Below are 12,666 nucleotides of genomic sequence, written 5' to 3'. Positions count from 1 at the left end.
TACACGAAAATCGTCATAATTGCGTCAAATTTATAGAGCATAATGGAAGGCTGCTAGATTTTGAAATTAATAAATTTTTAAGGAATTTTTTTACTATCTAATCTTCTAATCTTTCTACTCCACGATTCAGAATAGTTTCAAGAAATAAAGATTGATATTATATGTATAAAAATCGGTGTATATCTATATTTCAAAAATATTAATATATATTTGATAGGCCTATTTAAAAAATGTCTATTGACCATTCGAACGAATGAGAGTTAATAAAATGAGTTGAGTCATAAATACGTATTCATTGACGACGTGCTGGCTAGTAGACTCAGATTCATGGTTTCTTTATTCATGTATGCTAATTGCGTATAGAGATTACGCCAACCGGTCACGAGATTCGGTGGATATCGCGCGCACGATAAGCTAATCGAGTGCAATAGTCGATATCAATTGTGCGAAATGCTAACATATATATGTTATATATTCACATTTTTTTTTTAAATACGTTTATATAATTAGTTATTAATGGTAAGAAACTTTTTGTGGAATCTATTTACTTATAATTAGAGATATTAATACATTTAGAAATAATAATATAATCTAGAAACTCTTCAAGTCTACTTTCTCTTTAAAATAAAATCTTTCATAATTGTTTTGCATAATTCTCGGATTTGTAAACCAGAGAAATTGAAAATAATATAATTTAAGAAAAATGAATCTCGATACTGTAATACGGAAAATTTTCATTCCAATAAAGAGATTTCTTTGTTTCTTTCTATCTCTTTACAACTTTAATTAGTTTTAAGCTGTTAATTAATGTTATAAGAAATTTAAAATTGTTTGAGCAAATGAAATATTAAATGTAGTCGATTTAATCAATTCACACGAAGCATCGACTATTCCCTATTCGATCAAATTCCATGCACACGGCACATCGATTCATCCGTAGCTAGATCTCTTTGTCGCAAAGACTGACGTATGTGCGTTATTCGTTTTTACAGCGTCGATAGTATCAGCTGCTTCGTATGCCATGGCGTTCCTCGCCTTCGGCGATTAGTCACGTTTCGATTTCGTAGGACGATCGACCGCTGCACGAAACGACCGCCTGTTTCGTGACGCGTTTTAAACGGCCTTTCAAAACAGTTTACGAACTTCTATGCGTCAGTGTAAATTTCATAAAGTTCGGTTCTTTGATATTTGATCTAACTAAACGCTTTATTACTGTAATCTTCTAAAATAATTTTTCATTCAAAATGCTTAATGCTCTTTAATATTACGATGTACTTTTAATAATATAACAAGTCGATTAATATAGCATAGTGAATGACTTGTGAACAAGTAATATCAGTAACGATTAAATGATAACATTTACGTTTCGCACGTATGTAAAGCAATTGCATTATCAATCAGCTGTCAAGCAAACGTCTAGCTTATCGTGCGCCTGTATGTCCTCTGTGTACACGCACATACAATATATAATTTTATGATTTTGACGTGAAATAACTAGGCGCGTGCGTATTTTTTGAATATATTTTTCAAATTTAGAGAGTTTAACAATAAAACACAACGTAAAAAATTATCAACATGCATCGATCATGGACTGCTGCTGATATTTGATTAATTCTCGATCGTTATCAATTCATCATGGAGTGTAATGCTAGTCTCGCCTCTTTCTGCACGAGATTACGACATGAATACAATTTCGCTAAAATGAAACTCCAACTGAATGAGAGATTATAGTCGTGCACGGCCTTCTGTCGCGTTATCGACCGTTTAATCACCAACAAGGCGCATCTATCACCGATAACAGCGCGGTCTCTATATGTCTCTCTGTATATTCTCCGAAGCGATAAAACGAATCTTCCCGCGTTGACGAAAAACCCAAAAGATCGAATTTAGTAATCTAAGGATAATCGACCAATGACGTCGTTCGCTCGACAAATATTCCTCCATCAGAACAAGCATCGCATTATGCGAATTATCCAGCCTTTGCTGAATATCTTTAATAAGTTTTTTTATTATTTTCTCAACTTTTTTTAAACGTTTTTAATTTTATTATAATTAATGTTCTCGTCTTTCTTTTCATTTTTTTTATTTGCGACATATTCGAGGTAGTTGTCTCGCGATAGTACAATCCAAAATTTTATAATCTGAATCAACGTTAAAACATCCGATTATCTACGATTATTTATTAAAAACTTTTGGATATTCTGGACGTTATTGCCACATTTTGCTGTCAAATTGCCATCAACATTCGCGAGGACCATCTGTCTTTGTTTAACTTTCGGTGAATAACAAAGATAAAATGATACCGTGGTCTTTTTATTATTATATTTTTAAAAACTAAAAGCTCAATAATTTCGATTTTTTTAATAGAATTTCTAAAATGCCCTTTTGCTTTGTATTAGTTTTTTAACATTCTTGTTAATTTTTCTACTTATTAAAATTCAAAATATGAGATTTTCGTTTTGTGTATGCAACACGTATAAAAAGTGCAATTTTTGGTAGCGATTATCTCGTGTTCAAATGTCAATTGTTTTTAAGTTGTACAGATATGACATTTATTAACATATAGTTAAATTTTCCTTGTTAATTGTTATTTGAGACGAGACAACTACCTTAAATGCATGCTCAAATGCGCGATTTAACGACTCACAGAAATCATAATCGCCGCAACGCGGACAAGGCTAATTCGGTATGATTACGTCATCGTGCGGTCTACGAAAAAAGAATTCGCAAACTCCGCGCGGCTCTGGCAAGCGATACGCGATACATACCGGTTACGACTCCATCGAAACAAACATCGATCCGGATGGGATGACGACGACACACGGATGCGACTCATCGCTGCAAGCGAGTACGTATGTATGTACCATCGATCAAACCGCAGCAGCAGAGTGTACTTCCCCCGCGTTAAGCTAGATCCACGACTAAGCAGAAGTGTGTATGGCTCACGCATGGTTCATGGATTATCGCCTACATAGATCACGCGATAGTTCACGTAGACGTAAACTATTGTTGCTTACGTAGATACAGTGATGACAAAGTTACATTATAGGACTTTATGCGAACTTCGATGGCATTTAATGAAATTCCATTTTCAATGGAAAATAAAACAATGGTTCTTTCCTATTTATATTGCGTAGACAAGATGAGTGACAAGATAAAATGTATATGGCTATATAAATTTTTTTAAACCGATTTACCTCAATATATATAATCTAACTTTTTTTTATTTCAGTATTAATTAAGCACTAGTAAAAGATCAAAAGTTATGATCGTAGGGAGGACAAAGCAATTCTACTAAATGGATTTATCATTCCAAAGGCGTCTTCGAATTTACTCTCCGACACATCAGTGATCTTTGCGTTATAATTGCTCGTCGAGAAAAACGGAAAACGAAAAAGGGAGCCGGCCACAACTTTTCGATTGTCGTAAGAAGTGCCTTCGCGAAATCGCGCGCATCTCTTGTTGCTCACCGCGCGATTTAGGTCGTTAACGGTAAAACGCGAAGAAGCCGCTCGCGAAACCGAAGCAGATCCGTTACCGATGGCGGCTCTTGATATTGCAGGTTAACATGCTCTGAGAACGAGACGAGAGAGCCGGTGCATTTCATCGTATGAGAACTACACACATGGCACTGGTTTTTTTTTTTTTTTTTAACGACAATTATTCAATGCTTCAGAAATATATCTATTGAAAAATTAATAAAATTTTCAATAAGGTTTTCAGGCCCCCTGATTATCAAGCGATTGCCCAGAAAAATGTCACTCGTGGCGAAATAAATCTATAATACCGCAGTAACATATCGCATACAAGGTAGAATTAACCCTTTGCCTTTTAAACTTACTACTTCAGATCCGGTCTACACAGGCAGCAAGTGAGTGCCTAAATAATAATTCAGGCTTCCATAATATACTTTACCGCACGTAATGCTCGTAAGTTACGTAAAGCGCGGAAATGCGCGTTAATCAGAATCAATACTTCGCAATAACGCGCACAATTACGCATCGATTATGCGGATTGCATCTGCGAGTCGAGTTTCTTCTCCGAGATTTCTTTCGTCAGAGAAAAAAAACGACAAAGATTTCTCTACGTGAATGTGAGGCAGAACTCGGTCGCGATTGCTAACGAATGCGTTTCTCGCGCGACACGTCTAATTACTCGCCTCGCTTCCACGTGTGCGTCGTTCCCTCGAGGACGAGCCATCTCGAAGAACGACTCAAAATGATTCATTGCGCCGTTGCGACATTAACGAAATTATCGGCTATCTCATTGCATGACAAAGAATTGCAACAATTTTTTTTCAAAATCCTTTGCGTTAAATATGCTTTTGATATTAACTGTGCTCAACGATTCAACTTTGCTTTCCTTTATCAGAATGTCCCAAAATTAGACAAACTTCAGGTGATTATAAAGAACACCAAAACAAGCAAATTTTATCAATAAGCTCGTGTCCACAAATGCGCCATTTTCACATTAGAGAATCGAAGACAAACAAGAGCAAAAATTTAAAAAAAATATAATTTTTTCAATATTTTATTAATGTGTAATTAGAGGTGTTTTACCATGAAATATTTGTAATATCTCGAATAAATTTCGAGATATATCGAGAAAAGCAAAAAACTGCTCTACATATGAGGGCTAATTTCATCTTTTAGAATCGTTTATGAGCCGCAATTCAAAATTTCGAAATTTATTTACTTCTTTCCCTCGCTCTACATATGTATAAAGTTTCATCAAAATCAGAATTTTCGGCAAGATTCCCCTGTTAGTCTTTAATTCTTTAGTACCACAATGGCTTAATTGAGGACATGAGTTTATTGGCAAAATTGGCTCGTTTTGATATCCTTTATAATCACTTGTCGGTCTAACTCTGAAACATCCTGTATATAGATTTTAACTTTAGCTAAAAAGACGAAACAATTATAATAATTGGAATTGTCGAATGCCAAATTATACAAGAGATATCGTTTTTATGCTACAATATAGCAAATATTAAAATATAAGAAAAAGAGAGAAATAAAATTATTTCTTAAAAATTTATTATATTGTTTAATTTGGAAAAAACGTCACCCTTATCGCAATTTATTAAACACGTTCCATGCTTTCAAATAAAAATATATGTGTATAACAAAGTTATTTAGAAAAATAATGAAAAAATGAATAAAGCTAGAGACATGTTAAACGACGTCAGTCAAAATCTAAAACGTCTCACACGAAAGAGGAAAGGGAGAAACAAAAATAATGTGTCCTGTTTCTCTTTTTCTACGAAATACACGAGTACTTTTCGTTCACGTGCACTACCGTATGAATGCGTAATAGAACGACCGAATGCATGCGCTATGAGAGAAATGTAAACATATTTCACTCGAATGCGTGCATTCGTTCGTTCCTTCACGTCTTCATACAATATAATGCGCACGAGTGACAAATACTCATTTGTTTTTTTAGAAAAGAAAGGCTGTGAAACTACGTTTTCGCTTCTTTTTCTCTTATCTTTTGAACGCAACATCCAAAGATACTAAAGTAGGCGATATTCCATTTATCTATATAATTATTATTGCGATATTATTTAATGTTTAAGTTCCGATTTTTCAATTTGTATAATTTATTTTATTCTGCATATAATTTGCAATTAATATCGTTTTTCCTTTTTTTTTTTTTTTTTATTGTTTTTTGTTTACGTTTCTATATTAAAGACATTGAAAAAATTGTACTTGTAAAAAATGTATTCATATTTTTAATATCAAATATATTATTTTAAATAAAATGTTAAACTAACATAAAGTAAGTTTTGTATGTATAATAAATTTAATTAAAGTGTAATTATTAATAATATAAATATTAATTAATGGCATCTATTTAATATGTTCAAGATTATTGACTTACGCCAGTTTCAAAATAAATTTTCAAATTCCTTGTTGTTTAAGTTGACAAGTAGACTCACATTACTCCGACAATTAGTTCCCCTAAGTTTCAATTTAATAAGACTGCGACAAATCGAATTAAAACAGAGTTATAGCTTTCAGTGAGAATCTCTCGCGTTTAACTTTTATTTTTCTGGATAATAAAAATACATTAGAAAAAACCACGCGATAAAAAAAAATACACATGAAAAGAAAATGGCAAATTTTTAATCACAAAAGGAATCGCGATATTCTAGTTATCGTTATTACGAGAAACGCTCACTGATATCGCTGCGTTGACGGCGGAACATCGTGTGTCACCCTTCATGTATAATCGGCGTGTGATCTCAAAACTCGAGAAATATAATTTTAAGCACTAATTGCGACGAATTTACACGTGACACATGTAAGAGACGATGTAAGCCGTCAAAGTAAGCGCAGAAAAGTAATATCACTTTGAACAAACTCACGTTGCAAAGAACTCTCCGTGACACACTCGCCGGGCTTTTTCCCCCTCTTGTTGCGAGGTCGTCGGGCCGTTTACTCCTGCAACGCACAAACGCGCCGTGTCACCTTCCGCGATTTCACGAGAATTTGTCGTCGGTTGTGTCGGGTATCACCGATACGACAACGGTTGCTCTCTTACTTTGTGGATCTCCACGCCGCCGGCCGATCAAGTCGTAAAAGGAAACAATGTCACGTCACGTCACGTCACGTCACGCACGTCACGTCACGTCGCGTCTCGTCGCGTCTCGTCTCGTCTCGTTTCGTTGTGTTGCGTCGTTCGGTCGCGCGCAATGACAATTCACAAGTAGCGGAGTCTATTATCTCTCTTTCTCTCTCCTGCTATTACCAACGCCGCTATTTCGCAAACGACACCATGCTTGTCCGCGTGCGTCACTCGTTATATGTATTCGCGGAAATCCGGTTACGGCTGCGATCGAATACGTCTCGAGCGTCTCATCTAACGTATTGTCGACATGCGTGTATGTGGCTTCACACGAACGTTGTCACGCGCATCGACGGTATAAAATAGGGTCTGCTATGCGTCGCAAAGACCTTTGGTGCAGAGGGTGAGGGAGAGGAGAGCGGGGGGGGGAAGGGAAGGGTGGAGGGAGATGAGGGAAAAGCTCGTCTCTCTCTCCGACGCTTTCGCGTTCAAACACAGGTAACACGAACCGCAGCCGATGAATCTTCACGATAAGCGAAAGAGTTCCGGCACTGCATGTCGCGTCGCGGCGATGTATAAACGAATGAACGAATGGATCGCACAAAGGATAATCGATGCGTATTGTCTTTATCACTCTGTCTTCGCACGTTGTACTTTCTCTCCCTCTCTCTCTCTTTTTCACGCGCACTCTCTTTTGACACACTACAGTAGATAGATGGATAACACACGATATTACGCGTTCACCCGTATCGCACTATGTGCGACGCGATTTACTGTACATGACTGAGAGACACTCTGCTCGTCGCGCTTGTCCGCCCAGATCATCGAAAAAGAGGCCGCGTACGGTCACACGTCTCTCGTTCACACGTCCATTCGTCGCGGGCACCGATGGCGGAGTGACTCGGTGGCACGGCGAACACCGATACTAGCGCCCTCGTGACCATTCAACGAACCACGGCTAGCAGCCACACACACACTGAGACACGCATACGCGTGCGCGCGCAGGAGACCCTCGAGCCGGAATATACATATACCACGGAGAGAACCGGTATGCACGCATTACTAACGGGGGCACATTGACGCGCGACATTACACAAAAGACGTCCATACACACATGCACACACGCGTACACACAAGCGTCGAGAAACCGCCGCGGGTAGGATCGTACGACAGCTACACTCCGCCGAATCTATAATGGATATTCGCACCGACGGACCACCTGGCCCACCGTCCCTCCCCCATCTACTACACCATCTAACGGGTGTTCACAGATGCATACAGAAGCGCGATCGGGACGTAGTGATGTATATACAGCGTTGCGCTTCCCCCAACTTCGTCGTCGTAGTCATCGTTACAACGCGCGATTGATGAGGTAGGATAAAAAAGGGAGAGAGAGAGAGAGAGAGAGAGAGAGAGAGGGAGATCGTGGATATGTCGTTGTTAGAACATTCGGTAAAAGTTCGCTGTGGGGTAATATTCTAATCGGTTTCGACGAATAATTCGCCCGCGTTCGCGGAAATGGAATACGCGCGAAAAAAAATTGGTTTGCCGGAGCGCGTATTGAGTTATTTACGTTTCGCATTGAAACGCACGGTGTACATCAATGCGCGCACGCACATTCAATGAGATGGATCTGTATTAAAAGCGGAAGTCGGTTCTTTATTCAAATGTTTGAAATAAACAGCAGTGAAAATGGAGTTTGATTAATTGAATGTGTCGACGCATTTGCGATACTCCATTAACGTTGGACAAAGTACTATGTATATACATAATAACGAATTTAAATATTTCAGTGTTTCGTTTCATGCTACTCTTTAGCGTTTAGGGTATTAGAAGTATAATAGTGCATAAGAATTATGTAATTATTCCTATAACATATTTTCATAATTTTTTGTTAATGCTTGATTATATTCCACGTTAGCGGAATCTGTGTGTTTTTCAAAATAAGCATTTCGAAATTATATTTTTATAATTAATAGATAAGTAGAGGTATCTGATGCTGTATTTATATGGATTTATATGAATTTATATGAATTTATACGACTATTACAAGGGAATATCGGATGAGTTTTCGTTTTTCAATTAACATTGCGCTTTTGCATAACTTATGTGAGTTTAAAAAAAATTGGTAGTTTCCATATTGAACATTTACTCGTAATGTTTGCGGACACGATTACGCGAAATTCAAATGACGGAATTGTTACATTATCAATATAATTATCGATATATTATATCTGAGCATAATATGATAGTCGCTTTTCTATATTATATATAAGTCACTTTTCTCTACACATTCTTGATACTATATATTTACTTATAAATGCCATGCGTAACACACCGTAAAGGAACATCAAAATAATTAGACTGTTTCCAGGATATTGCTGTTCCATTCCTAAATTCAGAATATCGCGAATCATATATGACATGCATCACAGTTGACCGTTAGTTTTTATTAAAGATAATACCCATATAATATATCACAAATATATGAAACAATAATATATATTCTATGTAATAATTTTTATTATTAATCATATATTTCAATTTTGTATCAAATGTATACATATATATATATATATATATATATATATATATATATATATATATGCAGGGTATTCTAAAAGAGTTAGTCCCCCCCCCTCCCTCGATCTCCAGAAGTACAAGTCATTAATACAATTAATGAGAAGTACAATTAATGACACCATCTTATTTCTCCCTCGAAACCATACAACTTCTGTTCATTTTCTGGGCCATTTTCTGTGAAAATGCGTACTTCTGAAGATCAGGGGGAATCTAACTCTTTCGAATATCCTGTCTATAATATATATGTATGTATATATATATATATATATATATATATATATATATATATATATATATGTATATACATCTGAGCGCTCACACACACTACCAGGCGCGCGGCTCACCGACCGTCTATCTTTGCTTAAAGGGTGTTATGTAAATTTTCGGACACCCTGTGTGCATATATATATATATATATATATATATATATATATATATATACAGGGTGTCCGAAAATTCACGTAACATCCTTTAAGCAAAGGTAGAGGGTGTTATTTTGATGGTCGGTGAGCCGCGCGCCTGGTAGTGTGTGTGAGCGCTCAGTTGTTTACAACGGCTACCGATGTGCGCCCAGCTGAAGATCGGCGATAATAGGCCAGATTTCACTCAATAATAATTCTTTTATTAAGCGTTATAGAAAAAATTAATACAGGACTTTTCTGTTTAGAATAACATCCTGTACCTTTCCTTAAAGGGTGTTACGCGAATTTTCGGACACCCTGTACATACACACCACATACACGCGCACGCACACGACACGCGCGCGCGCACGCACACACACACACACACACACACACACACACACACACACACACATACATATATATATACAGGGTGTCCTGCAATGATTGTGCCAACGGTCGTGAGCGGGTAGAGCACAGTAAACTGAACAGAAAAGTCCTTTATCATTTTGTTTTATAACGTTTAATAAAAGAGTTATTATTGAATAAAGTCTGGTCAATCATCGCCGATCTTTAGCCAGCCGTACATCAGTGAGCTACGCGCCTGATAGTGTGCGTGAGCGTTCAGCTGTACAGCGCGGCTCACCGACGCCCGGTTAAAGATCGGCAATGATTGACCAGAGTTTATTCAATAATAACTCTTTCATTAAGCATTATAAGACAAAATGATAAAGGACTTCTCTGTTCAATTTACTGTGCTCTACCCGCTCACGAGCGTTGTCACAGGTGCTCTGGGGCATCCTGTATATATATATATATATATATATATATATATATATATATATATATATATATATATATATATATATATATTATACAGAATTAAAATATATGTTTAAAATTAATAATAAAAATTATTATATAGAATATATATTATTGTTTCATTTATTTGTGATATATTATATGTGTATTATGTTTAATAAAAATTAACGGTCTAATGTGATATATACAGAGTGTCCTAAAAATTTTGACACACCCGAAGTGTCAAAATAGATTGGGCCAAAACTGAGTCGAAAAGTTCTATGCCATTTTGCAAAATTCGCACGTTTTTGCGTTATTAATTAAAATGTGAGCTAATGAGCGCGTTGGAAAGCAGTAGGCCGGTATCGGCAGGCATGTACGACGGAGTACTTGTGTACGTCTCTTAGTAACAAAAGCATCATCTAAGCGAGAGGTGGAGTTACGCTGTCACCTCTTGCTTAGATAATACCTTCGTTGCTAAGAAACATACACAAGTAATCCGTCGTACATGCCTGCCGATACCGTCCTATCGCTTTCCAACCGTAATTCGATCACTATTTCCATTTATAACTTACAAACTAAGCTTCAGACGAAATTTTCGTAAAGGAAAAATGATCTTAGAAATCATTCAGCAATACGATCCTTTAAAGACGAACGATTGTTCTAAATCACCCCGCTACAGCGCTCGATCAGCTGTTTGCTATACGCGAAGAGTGTGTATGTGTGTGTGTATGTATGAGAACGTGTACGCGTATTACATACATACATACACGTTTACACACACATACACACACTAACACTCTCTCTCTCTCTCTCTTTCTCTCTTACTCACTCATTCAGTCACCCTCTCACTCCTTCACTCACTCACTTATTCTTACCTTGTAGAGATTCTTCATAAATAAAATAATTAAACAAATAATTGCTGCACGGCCGCGGATAGCACAAGTTTTTTATCGATTATTTTGTATCGATACTTTTACACTTTTATACTCACGCACTGAATCGATAAATTGATTAACGATTATAACGATTATGATGATCGCGTTTATTCACAAAAGATCACTACCGATTCACTTAATCACTTGAAAAAACGCGTTATACGTATTATTTGACACGGAGAGCGCGCGACGACAACAAGCAAGTTATGTCGGGGTATGTCGATACTAGCGCTGCCCGCTGCCGATTGCAAACACCGCTAGTATCGAAATAATCTGCTTGTGTCATCGCACACTCTCCGTGTTAAATAATACGTATACGTATAATGCGTTTTTTCAAGTGATTAAGTGAATCGGTAGTGATACATTGTGAATAATCGTGATCATCATAATCGTAATAATCGTTAATCAATTTATCGATTCAGTGCGTGAGTATAAAAGTGTAAAAGTATCGATACAAAATAATCGATAAAAAACTTGTGCTATCCGCGGCCGTGCAGCAATTATTTGTTTAATTATTTTATTTATGAAGAATCTCTACAAGGTAAGAATAAGTGAGAGAGAGAGAGAGAGAGAGAGAGAGAGAGAGAGAGAGAGAGAGAGAGAGAGAGAGAGAGAGAGAGAGAGAGAGAGAGAGAGAGAGAGAGAGAGAGAGAGAGAGTGTTAGTGTGTGTGTATGTGTGTGTAAACGTGTATGTATGTATGTAATACGCGTACACGTTCACACACACACACACGCACGCACACACACACACACACTCATCGTGTATAGCAAACAGCTGATCGAGTGCTGTAACGGGGTGATTGAGAACAATTATTCGTTTTTAAATGTCGTATTCTTGAATGATTTCTAAGATCATTTTTCCTTTACGAAAATTTCGTCTGAAGCTTAGTTTTTAAATTATAAAAAGAAATAGTGAGCGATTTACGGGATGAGTACGCTGTAGCGCTCCAGTCAGCTGTAGCGAGCGTCTCGCGTAAGCGCCTGCATCGAATGGTAAGTTGTGCCGCCCCTGCCTACCATATGTACCCGTCCTATAATTCGTTCACTATTTCCTTTTATAATTTAAAAACTAAGCTTCAGATCAAATTTTCGTAAAGGAAAAATCGTTTTAGAATTCATTCAGGATTACGATCCTTTAAGGACACTATACTTGTTTTGATACACCCTGTATATATACACAGGGTGTCCCAAAAATTTTGTCAGCGCCGATCTTTAACCAGATACACATCAGTGAGCCACGCGCCTGGTAGTAGTGCGTCGCTGTAACAGCTGTACGCTCACGCACATTATAAAGCGCGTGGCTCACCAATGTGCGCTTGATTAAAGATCGGCGATGATTGGCCAGACTTTACTCAATAATAACTTCTTTCTG

The 12,666-nt window shown here is 37.0% G+C and overlaps 1 protein-coding gene across 12 annotated transcripts in view; it reads right to left on the bottom strand.

The window, feature by feature from the left end:
* LOC126849748 (bromodomain adjacent to zinc finger domain protein 2B-like) overlaps positions 1-7,490 on the bottom strand; it is a 178,368-nt gene extending 170,878 nt beyond the window's left edge. For 9 of the 12 annotated variants that reach the window (XM_050591912.1, XM_050591920.1, XM_050591914.1 and 6 more), the window contains exon 1: positions 6,371-7,490. The gene's annotated coding sequence lies outside the window, so the exon portion shown is untranslated. The remainder of the gene's footprint in view (positions 1-6,370) is intronic. The other 3 variants (XM_050591921.1, XM_050591927.1, XM_050591922.1) reach the window with 1 other exon arrangement.
* Positions 7,491-12,666: the final 5,176 nt, after the last annotated feature.

This window comes from Cataglyphis hispanica, chromosome 5 (assembly GCF_021464435.1).
Source record: "Cataglyphis hispanica isolate Lineage 1 chromosome 5, ULB_Chis1_1.0, whole genome shotgun sequence".
Classification (NCBI taxonomy): Eukaryota; Metazoa; Arthropoda; class Insecta; order Hymenoptera; family Formicidae; genus Cataglyphis; species Cataglyphis hispanica.
This window is presented reverse-complemented; position numbering and strand designations above follow the sequence as displayed.